Source organism: Agelaius phoeniceus, chromosome 9, assembly GCF_051311805.1.
Source record: "Agelaius phoeniceus isolate bAgePho1 chromosome 9, bAgePho1.hap1, whole genome shotgun sequence".
NCBI classification, from domain to species: domain Eukaryota; kingdom Metazoa; phylum Chordata; class Aves; order Passeriformes; family Icteridae; genus Agelaius; species Agelaius phoeniceus.
In genome coordinates, this window is record NC_135273.1 from 9,704,334 (window position 1) to 9,717,685 (window position 13,352).

At 39.1% G+C, this 13,352-nt stretch overlaps 1 long non-coding RNA gene across 1 annotated transcript; it reads right to left on the bottom strand.

Annotated features, from left to right (window-relative positions):
• Nucleotides 1-320: 320 nt before the first annotated feature.
• LOC143694763 (uncharacterized) lies at nt 321-8,835 on the bottom strand. Its single transcript, XR_013183442.1, has 3 exons — nt 1,599-8,835; nt 1,466-1,511; nt 321-1,254 (listed from the first exon to the last, which is right to left on the bottom strand). It is a non-coding gene; the product is annotated as an uncharacterized LOC143694763 (long non-coding RNA).
• Nucleotides 8,836-13,352: the final 4,517 nt, after the last annotated feature.

A 13,352-nucleotide genomic window follows, 5' to 3' on the forward strand; every position in this document is an offset into this window, starting at 1 on the left:
GATTATATAAACATTTCAAATAAGCAGAAAATTTCAAAATTTTATGTCTACTCTTCACTTAGCTTCTCTGATAGCAGAGCTGTTCTTCCTAAATATGCAGGAATTTCTTCACAGAAGCATAGTCTAGATACGCTGGTATATTTTTCTCTTGGGAGACATTTTTTTCAAATATTCATTATGGACATAATATGATAGAAAAAGCTTATTTTTTGTCAGCAGTCTATGATATCACATGAAGCATAAAATGCTAGGAAAGCATTCTGATAACTGAACATGAAAATTATATATATATATGTGTGGTAGTGTTCACAGGGGTTCTTGGATGAGGCAAGGACGAGAATGTTGACTCTATGTTCAGAAGGCTTGATTTATTATTTTATGATATATATATTACATTATAACTATACTAAAAAGAAATAGAAGGAAAGGTTTCATCTCTCAGAAGGCTAGCTAATAATAGAATAGAAAAGAATGATAATAAAAGGCAGCTCTCTCAGACTCTGTCCAAGATAACTCAGCCTTGATTGGCCCTTAATTATAAACATTCAAGATGGGCTAATCAAAAATCTACCTGTTGCATTCCACAGCAGCAGATAACCATTGTTTACATTTTGTTGCTGAGGCCTCAGCTCCTCAGAAGGGAAAAAATCCTAAGAAAAGATTTTTAGTGAAAAGATGTTTGTGACATATATGTATGTGTGTGTGTGTGTGTATATATATATATATATATATGGGATACTTCAAAGATATCTGGTTTTAAAGTCTGTGTTGGATACAGACTACTCTTCCTACCTGCTGCTGCTTTCTCAATAATTTATCTGTAATTAATTATTGAGATACCATTTTTTTTAAATATAAGTGAAATCTTCACAGCACAAAACACAGAATCATGAATTCAGCATTGAACCGCTCAAGCAGAGACAGAGTAGAAAGGCAGAAGAATTGTTATTAGCATACAAATAGATGAGATAATGGAAAAGGGGATATACTGCTCAGGAAGCAGCTTTACAAATGTTATTTTTCAAGTGTTCTACAGGATGGAAGTCCCCATTTAATAACAGCATTTTAAAATTGTCATTAAAGCCTTAATCCCTTAATGTGCCACATGTGGGTGGCTGCTGTCCAGATGCCAAGTGAGGCTGGGGAGGAGGTGAGCTTCATGAGAAGGGGGAGTTCTTCAGATACAGATCACATTGTCCTGCAGGTTTACAGATCCTCCCTGCACCATCCCCCTGAGACCTCTGAGAAGATTTTCTGCAAAGTGCAACAAGAGAAATGAAAAAAAAAAAGAAAAAAAGAATGGGAAAAAAGCATACGAAGTGCATTCCTTTCAGCAACAAACTCATTTCTAAAGTTTCTCTATCACTCTTCAGCAAAGGTACAGTCACAAGTTCCCAAGAAATCAACAATGATTTTTAATATTAATGTACATTGATACTAATACATATTTAAAGAATTTACCTACCTTTAGCTGAACCACAGAAACTGAAAGCTACTGGGCTTCCAGCAACCTGCAATGCAATATAAAATGGATTATCTTAAACAATCTTTTCTGGAAATGGTTGGCACAAAGGTATCAGAAAATTGCATCCTCTCACCTGAGAGATGATGATTTCATTGCTTGCAACTATCTGGCCATAATTTTAAGGAATTCTTTGTGGACCTCAAAAGGAGCCTTGCATTGCACTTTTATGCCAAGGCAGTGGAGACAATCTGAACAAGAAAAATCCTCATTGGAATACTCTTTAAAAAAATAGCTGCATATTTCACCTAACATCCTGTATTGTTGGCCCAGTCTAATCAGTGTGGCCAGTATCTGAGTCTCAGGAAACTGTTTAGATATCTGTGGGTGAATGTCACATTGGCAGGCACATAGAAGAGCTAATCACTTTGTAGGATATTAGGTTACTTTTGTCTCCACATACAAGCCACTGAAGCCATTGTGATGGAGTTCAGCAAGAAGTGTTTCAGGCACACAATGGTTAAATTATAGCTATTGTTCTCAACATTACATAAAAAAGTATAAAAGGATACCTCAAGGAAATAAGCTCTTTATAACCTTTGAAGCAGCAAATCTCTGACAATACTTCATAGAGTAAGTACTGAAAGATAAACAGCTGCACCAGTACATATTATTATCAGTTAAATTATCAGATTCCAGCTGGCACAAAAGTCAAGTCAAGCAAATAATTAAAACTTCCAAGAGGAGCTATGTGCCTATGGGGTTCATCCTGAAAGTCACTGGAGTGATTCACTCACAGAAGTCCTGATGCCTAAATATCTAAGAGAAGATATTTGTAAGTAGGGTATTCGTTGCTCAGATATTGGTCAGAAGATTAAAAGAAAATTGGGACTAACAGAAAGCTCAGCAAAATAAACATCACATGTCACTGACCTGAATATTTGCAGCTGCTCTATATCTTTGATTTAGTGGGTGAAACACAAAATATCTCAGGACTCCTTGATCCTACCTCTAATGTTGATAATGTTAATTAATATCTTTGTTACAATTACCCAGGCACTGTAACGTGGACATTTTAACCAACAGTTAAAATAACTGGTGCTATTTTATATGCTAAAGCTGCTTTCCAGTTGGTGTCAATGTAAGAAATTAAACTTAGTGTAAATAGGCCAAACTGCCTGCAAAGTTACAGAAAAGGCAGCTGGGAAGCTGCTGAGAACCTGAGAGAGCAGAAGTTTTTCTTTGTTGCTGGATGATATGGCAGCATTCAAAGGAATCTCCCTTTGAGATAGATCATTGTCAATCCTGTTCCAATTCTCACCTTTTCGTTGAAATATTTCTTGAGCTTGAAACCCCTTCTAAATATAGGAGGGGGGAGTGAGGAGAATCTGAAAATCGGGGGTTTTAATCTTATGTGCTCTCTCTGTTGTCACTGGAGAGACATCCTTAGTACTTCTCCCCATGGCAACCTGGAGGTAAACTAGAAATACAATACTGAAATAATCCCTATTCCACAAATTTTCACCTACATCCAAGATGACAGGAACTGGGTAGTGGACAGATTTGGAGGCTGTAATAAATGAGGTCCCCAGGTGCAGAGCCCTGATGCCCCACAAAACAAAAATTCAGAAAGATGTCCACCAAAACCATCTGAAATTTGTGCTAAAAAGAATTGGATGTGAGAAAGAGACAGGAAGCAGAAGAAAAAGGAAAGGGGAGAAAAAGCCGAAACAAAAGGAATAGTGAAAGAGAAGAGGAGCTCAACAGAAGAACATCTGAGTCACTCTTTTATTAAAACTTTCTGTAAGGTTCAAAAACCCTACTGCATTTTATCTGTGAGCCTGTAAAGATGAAAGGAGCAAGGAGCAGAAGGCTCTAACTTTCATGTTTACACACAAATGCTTAGAAGGAACCTACCTTTGCCTTACAACCTCATTCAGTACTTGGAAGCGCAAACACAAATTAAGCAAAGGCTTTGAAGTCTTCAGCTATGCAGAAGTCCCAGCAGAACAAGGAGTTCTGAGCTGAGGCAGAAAGGTGCCTGCAGTGTTGGAGGAACATGAGTGCAAGGAGGCAGAGACAGAAGATATGTCTTTTAATCCTCTGAGTTTTGCTTGTGCCAGGAGTCTCATTGAATCCATAGGGGGACTTTGTCTTGGAATGCCAGGAAAGTTGCTGGCCTGGCCTGTCAGCATTGTCCAAAGCCTCTCTGTCAGCCAGCTCTGTTGGCCTCACTTGCTGAGCACTGCCTTGCCAGGGCTGGAAGGCTGGGAGTGAATGCAGCAGGAAGAGTGAGATCAAGCAGAAGAGGTTCTGCTCACATCCCCAGTGCTGCTGTGCACAGGAGGAAATGCTGCTGCAACCAAAACACCTCAACTGGCAGTGAAGGTACCAGATTCGTCCACATCAGCTCTTTCTGGGCAAGGTATCATCGGCTGAGAAATCCTCTACAGCCACAGGGCACCAAAAGTACCCCAAGAGAGTTCTCCAAGCAAAAAAAGCTCAAAATGCATGGTGTTCAATGCACTCTCTCCAGGCTAGACTGTCTCTATGGGCCCTCTCTACCCCTTCCCTCTGACTATATTGTTCTGTCTTTGACTGGATGGCTCTACTCAGCAGATACACTCCAGCACTGCTCTGGGCTTGCCCCATCCAGGCTTTACCCAGAAAGCTTTACTGGGCTTTCAATGACTGTTAGCACAACTAGGGAATTAGAGAGAGGAGAAATAACCAACATCACCAGGGATGTGCCATAAGTATCCAAGCTGGTATAGAACACTGAAGAGAAAATCAAATTACTTGAGTGTTGCTGTCCACATAAGAACCAAAATTCTACATTCCATATGAGAAGCTAAAGCAAAAACCTGCATAAAATTCTTCTACTTGTTCTTGGAGCCTGAGGACTCCTTGTTTTGTGTATAAAGGGAGTATTGACTTTGGCAGCACAGGGTACATCCTACAGGCCTCCAAGTCTCTTAAGCCTACTGCCTCTACTTCTTTACTCCCATAAATTCCTCTTAAGAATGAATGAACATTATTATTAAAAAATGTATATATATATGCTTAGTGAGTCTTCTCATGTATGGCCAAGATGAAAATGCAAATGTTTAGCATCTGAACTCAGGGCTAAAAGACAGCATGGCAAGCAATGAGGACCTGTTGCTCACTATTTATTTGCTTTAGAACAGTAACAATGTCACCATTTCCAGCCAGCAGTTAACACTGCTGGGTTAGCACTGAAGGTTTTTTTTTCTCACTGGAGTCAAACAGTTCGGGGCTTTTCCCTCAGGTTTACAGAATATCTCCAGAAATGCAAATCATCAAATTCCTGCTGATCAGCCAGATGTTGCTGTTAAAATACATGGTCATATATACATATATGAGTGTTTATCTATACATAAATATATAAATATATAAATTCTATTCATATAAGTTTTAAAAGTATATAAATATCCTATGTGTCCTTGAATATACACATGCAATGGAAGAAAACAGATCCTGCTATTGGATATATTGAAAAGTCATCTGGACATCATCCTGTGCAGCTGGTTCTAAGTGGACCTGCTTGAGTAAGGGGGTGGATAAGAAGATCTCAGGAGCTCTCTTCCCATTCCAGACATTCTATTCTAGAAAAATTCTATTTTTCTACTCAAAAGAAATTATTCAAGATGGCTGTCTTCTAATGGCATCCATCTCTGGAGCATAGGAACAATTTAGCAGCATGTTTATCCAGTTCCTAAGATCCCAGAAGTTTTTCTCTTCATTTTTTTGTTTTTCCTTTTGGGACCTGCTGTGAAAAGTTCATTGTTTTATTGTTAGCAGTTCAATATGCTCCAGGCTGGAACACTGAGCCCAATGACAAAAGTTAAATATCCCTACATTCAACAACTTCATGAAAGATTTTAATCTCTAAAGTAAAATGCTTCTAACTGCTTTGCCCAGAAGGACAGATTCTGCAAACATAAATTTTACAAATAAGTTTTTCTTCTACTCAGTGGTGAGCTTCTCTTCCTTACAGCTGTCTCTAGGTTAAAATTAGATGGAAGAGAAAACTTTTCCAAGCTTATAATGAGAAATGTTGTATCCCAAGTTACTGAGAAATATTAATGAGTGTACTAATGGATAGAATTAGGAGCTTTAATGACTTACATTCAGCTGCCCGGAGCCTTACAATCTATGAAGGACTGAAGGAAGGTTCCCAGAGGGTCTCATGATGTGCTGATTCTCAAATCAATCCTTGGATCGCTTTCCTGGGAGTGCTCACAGACTTAGTAGTTTCAGGCACCAATTCAAGAAAATTGTCTTATTCACTATCTGCCATTGCAGATACTCCAGTTTTCAGCACCCAGCAACTAAAACAGGGAAAGCTTCTGATTTCTGACAATTTTGCAATGTTCTTAAACGCATGCATAGGTTTTAAATCCTTGTATTAAGCCATGTTCCTAACAGCTTTCCATAGTTTGACCATTTTTGGGACTGAGTTACACAGTTCTAAATCTGGTATATTATGCCTCATAACCAAGTGAATTCCAGATTCTTGATGTTCCAGCTAGGAAGAGATTTTAGGTTGATTTGGGAGCTTTATTGCACAAAGTCTATTTTGTGCCTATTTGAAGACAATTTCAGTTTTAGTTGCTTTGTAGACCTCAAATAAGATAAATAGTTGTCATTATTTACCATTGACTTTTTCTTAATTCTATTGCCCTCTGGCAGTAAATGCATTTTGCTTAACCACAACAAAGCCCCAGGGACACTGCTGCAAGATCCCTGAAACCTCCAGCAAAGAGGAATGGCCCATCTTCTTTACATTGAGAGCAGGGTCCAGCATTAAAGTGGAGAAGAAAAAGTGACACATTGAATTTTTAGAAGATTTTCATGTTTTATCTTAGCCATTTGAAACTCCGTTGTTCTTTGCCACAACAAAAAAAAAATGCCTTGAGTTCCTACAAAAGCAGAAGCCTGATAGGATACTTAAAGAGAGAAGACCAGGTAGTCCAAATTGTGGTCTAGCAGTGAGTGTCGAGAAAGAAATCACAGAGCTGAGAGGAAAGGGAGGTAATCTTGATGTGGTTGAAAGGATAAGTCTGGCGCCGACTGCCAGAGAATAGCACAATCAATGGCACCACCAGCCTATGGAAATGGAGAAATTATTTTCATAATGCTGCATAATGATAAAAGACTGGCTGGATTTGCTGCTTGTGGTTTCTTATACTGAGAAACATAAGAAATGCCTCGACATTTTCAGCACTTCAGAGAGAAGTCCAGGTTGTGGCAGACAACAACTGAGCTAATTATGAGAAAGGTATAGGGGAAAAAGAAAAGACAGGCTCCTCCCAGCATGTCACAGCTTTTCTCATTCAGGAGTTCTTGTGAAAAGAAGAAGGTGGAAGTAGCAAATTTTTCTCCCTCAAGCCTGGTCCCTTTGTGTCCCTTAGACAGCCTGAGTTGGCAGGCCTGTTAGAGAGCTATGGTACCCCTCAGTCACATTCCACAGCTTTGCTAAGCACTTTCTGTAGCAAAACAAAGACATAATTCACTATGGGAAGCTGTCAACATGCAGCCATTACTGCAGGTTTGGTTTCTGATTCCTAAAGATCAGAGTTTCACAGCCACTAGGAGGGTCAGCAGAAAGCTCAGCCCCAACATTTCCTCTATTCCTGCTCCATATCTATAGAGATACCAGATCAATTCTCTGCAGCTTCACTCCATGGCTCCTCTGAAGTCCACCCATGCTGGAGAAGGTGGTCTCAGTTAAATTTTCAATCAGCAGTTCAAATCCCTGTACCTTTCTCCAGGCCTTGAGGTATCTGCTGCTGTATACCAGCAATAATCAAAGAAGCAACTCTGAAGGTTTGTAGTGAGGTGAAGATCTCTCTGAATTATTCTCTCTTGCCCAAGATGAAGCATTTAATATTTTCACCCTAGAGGCAGTAAAGATGAGGGAACAGTGACATGAAAAATGAAAATAAAAATACAGGAGGATGTATTACCTCCATGAGGTGGAACCTGCTTGGGTTTTTTCAGATTGCAGACTGGTGGGATCATCAACAACCACTGAGCCCCTTCATGGAGAGTCTATACAAATAATGGTCACTGCACAAAGGCTGGAGGTGCTCACTGACCAACACATCTCCCTGACTGCTATTTTGGGACTGAAGGTATGGCTGACCCTGGTTAGGCTGAGCTGCATTTCATTTCAGTGTTATGGGGTGGGGTTTGCACTATCTGTACTCAGTTCCTGATGTCACAGAAATGTCTCTAGTGGAGACCACACTCCCCCTTTGCTTCATTGCTGTGGTATTTTGTGAGGCAGAATGTAGGCAAGGTAGAAAAGCTGTGATTCAAATAATCTCACAAGTAACATTGCTCTGCCACTGAGGTGACTTTGACCCGTACCAGAGAGCTAATACAGCTCTCCACCTCCAGTATATCAGCTTTAAAGCAAGTCCTTGGGCTCCTCATTTCTTTTAAGACTATCCTGCTAGAGATGTACAAGCAAGGAATAAATACAATTTCTCAGAGTGCTTTGTTTTCACTTTGGCACAATCTGTAGATGCTGTGTTCCAAAAAACTCATAGGAATTGAATTATCCCAAGTCCTACTGTGCTGTGCCCCTTCATCTAAATTAGCTGAAATTGGCTAATATACTCAGAAGTATAAGACATAAATACAAACACACAGAGAAACTGTACAAACTACACTGAACCAAACAGCTGTTGTCCTTCTGGGCTTCCTTTTAGCGACTAAATTGTCATCTTCAAAAGTGAATTAAAAATGCCAGGGAAGTCTCTTCTAGAGAGTCAGCATCTCCCTCTGTGCTCCCTGAGGGGTGCTCAGTGCTTGCCACAACTCCCCCATCTGTGAAACATCCTGACATTTATGTGAGAAATGGGTGAGTAGGTGCTTTGGATTGAGACACAATGCAGGATGAATGTGTTTAATCCTGCTCTTAATGCTGTCATTATTAGAGTCTCTTTGCACAAATCAACTTCATCTCTCTCAATCCTTGCCAAAGTGTCACCTTCCACTGGAAGGCTCCTGTATTAATCCTATACAAGCCACCAGGAGACATAAAGTGTGATACCAAGAGGATAAAAAGAACCCTCAAAAAAAAGAAAAAAAAAGGAATAACCTTCTGAAAACTTCTGGTAAGCCTAGAAACTGTTTGGGGGCTGTGAATCCACACTGAAAAAAACTCTGCCAATAACTCTCAGTTCCATCTATCCCAGGCATACATCTTTTCCCATGGATTTTCCCACTTCTGGTAATCTTCTGGATACTATAAAATATAATTACCAGCATTATAAATATCAGCATTACTACAGATGACACCATAGTCTTTTAGTTCTTTTAAGAATTGGGCAATCTAAACTTGTTTCATACTTATTCGATTACTTGAATTTTTCACCATGGAACTAGAAAACAAATTGAGTTTAGTGTTTAATATCTCTGCAGTTGCCAAAAAGAGGGCAAGACAAAGAAAACACAATTTTATAAAGCAAAACTTCCCAGCTTCCATGTCCAATAAGCAATTTTTCAAAGGAGCTAATGGAAAAAACTTTTGTTTGCTCTTCCATAACTGCATAAAATTGACCTAGATTATCATAAAGCCTGAACTCTAGAGGAAACTGAACTTCTGACAAGGCAATCCAGATTTTAGCCCAAATAACACATACCTGGAGATACCCTTTGGACACCACTTAAACACTCTTGTCAGTCTTCATGAACTGAAGGATAAAAGACACTAAGTTGACAGTTCTGAAATCTGGGGGAAATGTGGGAGTTTAAATGACAGATGTTTTTGGTTAGAAATATATCATCATCATTCATTTCATCAGCTGCAGGGAAAATGAAAAATTCCATAGAAACCCAACAGAGATGATAGTTTAATGGTCTAGTAGGATGTGTATTACAAGACACTGACAACACAAGGATTGTTTAAACGTGGAATGATGAATATGACCTTATCTTACTCATGAAGAGTCAGAACAGCTGCATCCTGATGCCAAGTATAAACAAAGGCAAGGCAAGATGTGCTGTGAATAATCTGGATTTGCTTCTTTATTCATCAGCGTAAAGTAAAGCACAGCAGAGACATCTCAGTTTCTCACCTCTTCTGTATCAATACATAAATACAAAACAGCACAACCTGCATGTGTTTAAACAGAGACTCAAAAATGTTTGAACATCAGGGAAGCTTAAGAGATGTCCTAGAGATTCTCTCAGGGAAAGAAAACTTCAGAGCACATTTATGTTAAATTGCATAAAATTCCCAGCTTTATAGCTTCATTCAAAGCTTTTTCATCCACAGGAGGGTATAACTTGTGAGAGAGATCCACAAATTTCAGTACCCTGCCTGAGAAACATTTCTTTTTTTTTTTTTTTTTTTTTTGAGGAAGGATTCTAATTTTCTAATTTTGGAAGTTGAAGAGTGACAATAGGATTTCCACTGATTGGACATCTCTTCTACATGACAAAATATATGTTGACTCTAGAGAGTTCTTTATGAAAGAATGAGCTGAAATGCAGGAAGGCCATTGAGTACAAAATTAATTTCATGGCATTTTAAATATCATAAAGGCCACAAGAATATGAGCCTTTTTAGGAGGGAAGAAAGCAGGAGGTAACTTAGATGAATCTGAACATTCTAAGAAATCATAAAGTGAGAAGAAGAAAAAAAATCAGGGATTTCATCAAGGAATATGCTCAGGTATCAAGGAACAAACAATTTTTTGGGGGGGTGAGGGGGGGTGGTGGTTGGGGTCTAATGTCCAGACACCCTCTCAGCAGGGCTTTGAGAGAGCTCTGAATAAGACAAGAGACATAATCATTGTCATTTGAGAGACAGTTCTCTAAAAAGCCTTGACGAGAAGAGATATTGACAGGAGATACAGACAGAAATCCTGCCATCAGCAATCACTGCAAAGCAAGGATATTTCCTCATCACAATATTCAGAATAGTGCCATAAGCTATGTAAGGGAACAGATTGACAGGCAGCACAGAGTCAAGATTAATGATGAGTCTCTAACCATCTAATTGCAGCTGAATATCTGAGTGCAGCAAATCACACCAAATATAGTGAATATAATCAAATGCACTTCCCGTGCAGGGAAAATATCTCTCTGGTGCTCCTGTACATGCCTGGTTCCCAGATGAATCAGTCAAATTGCTGTTTCAAGCTTTCAAGACCCAGTCAGAGATGCAGTCTGTGTGAGGGTAGTTATTCAGAGGATAGCAAAGCCCATTTTCCTGGGGTTGGTGGGCTCCTGCTGCCGTGGCTGACCCATGGCTGCAGTGTTATGCAGGATCAGAAGCCCCAGTGTGGCCTTTTTCAGCGTTTTTCCTGCACTGTTTTCTCCAGCTGTCTGCTCACCACCATGAATTGCTCTCTCCCTCTGTGCCACCAAAACACAAGATATGGTCCTGGAAATGAACCACAAATAACCTGGAAATAACTTAATAAATGCTGCCCTTCATTTGGGAGGAGTGGGTGGCAGCACTGAAATTGCTCTGGGGAGAGACAAAGCTCACACATTCTGACTGCTGATCCATACACACTGCAGCAAATTAAACTTGACATGCACTCCTATAAATCCAGCCTGGCAGTGGAAGAGCTGGATCCAGAGCTCCTCAGGAATAAAATATAAAATAAAGAATATAATATAAAAACTTGAATATCTGGTAGCCCCCGTGGAGAAGGAGGATGGGATAGGACAGGACCTCTGCTGCCATCTTCTCCCAGAAAAAGGAAAGAAACTTTCCTATTGCACAATTGAAGGAGTATCAGAAGGGTTACAGGGATCTTTATCTCCAGGGTAGCCCTTGGTTTTGGGAGCAAAACTGCCAAGAAACCATAATTTTATTGCCACAGTTTACAACACAGTGGTGAATGCTAAATGATGCCTGTTCACATTCAGGTGCCAAGTGAGTGCTTTAGGTACATTACCTGTCTGTTCTTTTCTAGGGAGTTAAAAAAAAATAGATGTATTGGCAGTTACTTCTTTTTGTGCAAATATTCTCATTTATGTTTCCCTGACATTCAAAGCATTTTAGAGTTTTACCCTAGAGATATTCTGTCTACACTGGGTACACTCCTAAGGAGCTTCAACACTCTCTTGAACTCAAATCTTTAACAAGACTCACCATACCCAGGATGATAAAAGGAATATTATATTCAATTCTTAATGCACAGGTAAGGAGACTGTTGGCAATAATCTTTGCTTTGACCCATGTGCAGCTCCAAGGTAGCCCTAATTATTGAAGAACCATAGCCCCTCTCTTATACAAAGGAAGAGACACTGAATTCTTTTTAGTTCCTCCTTAATTCCCATTTGTCAATGCTATAGACCACCCTCAGAAAAATTATTGCAAGACAAATATACACAGATGCAGTGATTTTATTTGCTACTGCACTATTTTATGAGTGTATACTGCAGAGCCTAACTTCAAGGCAAGAAGATTTATGATGTAATTACTTTAGTATATTGTTGTACAATTTGCAACTAATGGAAAAGAAATTTACTGGCTACACTTCAGCTGTCAGAAAGTCTGTCTGCAGAATAAGAGTGGAGGGAATATGTGCTTCTCCCCATGAGTGGAAATGTTAAATGACCGGCATCACTTAACCTGATCCAACGTTTTAAACATGATCAGCTACCCATATCACAATAAGTAAATTTTCCTGCAAAGAAAATTAATTATTCTTCATAAGGAAACAGAAGCATGTGATATCAAGAAGCAAATAAAAAACTACCCAGCACACCCAATCCCAGGAGAGTCAGGCCCAGTCAATCAACTTTCTAGCCAAGTGTAAAAATTAAGAATTTCATGTCCTTTTTCAATTGCTTTAATTGGTAGTGTTTCCCAGTGGACTTTCATGTTTCACTTAGCCTATTTTCCCCCAAGTTGAAAAAAATGCATCTGATTAATAATCATGTAATTGAATTTCCAGTTCAATGTTTAATGTCTAACATCCCGTAATTAGGAAGAGCAAAAGCAGAGACTTGTCTTCACTTTTGACATAAGATCTTTTTGATGGAGAAAAAATAATTCATATCAAATGTTTTGCAACTTACATTTCTCAGCAGCTTGCCAAATCTGTTCAAGTGAGATGCCTGGTAGTCAACATCCCTTTCATTAGAAACAGAGAAATTGGAGGCATGAAATTGAATGGAGGAGGATGGAGGAGTTCAGTCACAGTTTTCACTGGCCCTAATACTCAACATAATTTAGAAGGAACCCAAACTCACATCCATTGGAAATAAAATCAAAGTTTCCTGTTGCAGCACAGATGAAAAAGCTGATGCAATCTGATGAGTATCTAAGCCTAAAGTGAATTTAGCCTATATCAAATAGCAGTGAATGTGAAGATTTTTGTTTGATCTTTGTATTTGGGACAGTTGCCTGCTCTCTGAAGCAGAGAGGCAGATGTGGCTCTGTTCCTTTCCCCATTTTCTACCCTTTGCTCATTGCAACTACCATTGTTTTGAGAATTCTGATTAATAGTTCTGGACTCCTGTTATAGAGATAGTAATATAGCATGTCTGCATTATAAAACTTCCCCTTACACAATTAGAACAAAAACTATTAAAAAAACCAAAACAAACATAATAAAATACAGAAATACCTTTTCTCCATATTGAAAATGCAATGAAATCAAGGAAAACTTGAAATGAAAATTAATCAGGCTGCCATCCAGGATCATTGTGGGCAGATCTTCATATCCTCGACTTCAGCCTATTTAATGTAATTATTAGTGTATTAAACAAAGCTTGAAATAAGGCAGGTTATGAAGCCTCATAACCATGTCCATATCAGAAGGAAACCATGCCAAAGTTTCCAGTTCTAAATACTTCAAAAAAGCCTTTCAAGACCCTTTACACAGTCAGC